We start from the raw sequence: 1,874 nt of genomic DNA on the forward strand, positions 1-1,874 counted from the left end.
CCCCCCCCCCCCCCCCCCGCCATGCTGATTTGACCTAGAGTAATCAAACATCTATCCCTAACCTCAACATCCGTCATGTCCCTCTCCTCGGTGAATACCGACACAAAGTACTCATTTAAGAATTTCACTTATTTTCTCTGACTCCTCGCATAACTTCCCTCCTTTTTGTCCTTGAGTGGGCCAACCCTTTCTCTAATTACCCTCTTGCTCCTTATGTATGAATAAAAGGCTTTGGGATTTTCCTTAACCCGGTTTGCTAAAGATATTTCATGACCCCTTTTAGCCCTCTTAATTCCTCATTTCAGATTGGTCCTACTTTCCCGATATTCTTCCAAAGCTTCGTCTGTTTTCAGTCACCTAGACCTTTATGTATGCTTCCTTTTTCTTCTTTGCTAGTCTGTCAATTTCATCTGTCATCCATGGTTCCCTAATCTTGCCCTTTCTATCCCTCATTTTCACAGGGACATGTCTGTCCTGCACTCTAATCAACCTCTCTTTAAAAGCCTCCCACATATCAAATGTGGATTTACCCTCAAACAGCTGCTCCCAATCCACATTCCCCAGCTTCGGCCAAATTTTGCTTATAGTTGGCCTTCTTCCCTCACCCCCCCACCCCTAATTCAGCACTCTTCCTGTAGGACCACTCTCGTCTTTGTCCATCAGTATTCTAAAACTTATGGAATTGTGATCACTATTCCCAAAGTAATCCCCTACTGAAACTTCAACCACCTGGCCGGGCTCATTCCCCAACACCAGCTCTAGTATGGCCCCTTCCCGAGTTGGATTATTTACATACTGCTCTATAAAACCCTCCTGGATGCTCCTTGCAAATTCTGCTCCATCTAAACCCCAAACACCAAGTGAATCCCAGTCAACGTTGGGAAACTTAAAATCTCCCATCACCATCACCACCACCACCACCCTATTGCTCCTACCTCTTTCCATAATCTGTCTACATATTTGTGCCTCTATCTCACACTCGCTGTTGGGAGGCCTGTAGTACAGCCCCAACATTGTTACCACACTCTTCCTATTTCTGAGCTCTGCCCATATTGCCTCACTGCTTGAGTCCTCCTTCAGCACAGCTGTGATATCCTCTTTGACCAGTAATGCAACTCCTCCACCCCTTTTACCTCCCTCTCTATCCTGCCTGAAGCATCTATACCCTGGGATATTTAGTTGCCAATCTTGCCCTTCCCTCGACCAAGTCTCAGTTATAGCAATAACATCATACTCCCAGGTACTAATCCAAGCCCTAAGTTCATCTGCCTTACCCACTACACTTCTCGCATTAAAACAAATGCACCTCAGACCACCTGTCCCTTTGCGTTCATCATCTGCTCTCTGCCTACTCTTCCCCTTAGTCACACTGACTTCATTTTCTAGTTCCTTACAGGCTTTAGTTACTACCTCCTTACTGTCCACTAACCACCTCATTTGGTTCCTAACCCCCTGCCACATTAGTTTAAACCCTCCCCAACAGCGTTAGCAAAAGCACCCCTTAGGACGTTGGTTCCAGTCCGGCCCAGGTGTAGACCATCCGATTTCCACCTACCCCAGAACCGGTTCCAAAAATCTGAACTCCTTCCTGCACCATCTCTCAAGCCACTCATTTATCCTGCCTATTCTTTCATTTCTACTCTGACTGGCACATGGTGCTGGTAGCAATCCTGAGATTATTACCTCCTGAGGTCCTACTTTTTAACTTGGCTCCTAACTCCCTAAATTCTGCTTGTAGGACCTCATACCGTTTATTACCTATACCATTGGTGCCTATATGCACCACAACAGCTGGCTGTTCACCCTCCCCCTTAGAACGTCCTGCAGTTGATCTGAGACATCCCTGACCTGTGCACCTGGAAGGCAACATAGCA

Source organism: Rhincodon typus, chromosome 5 (genome assembly GCF_021869965.1).
Source record: "Rhincodon typus isolate 14 chromosome 5, sRhiTyp1.1, whole genome shotgun sequence".
Taxonomy (NCBI): Eukaryota; Metazoa; Chordata; class Chondrichthyes; order Orectolobiformes; family Rhincodontidae; genus Rhincodon; species Rhincodon typus.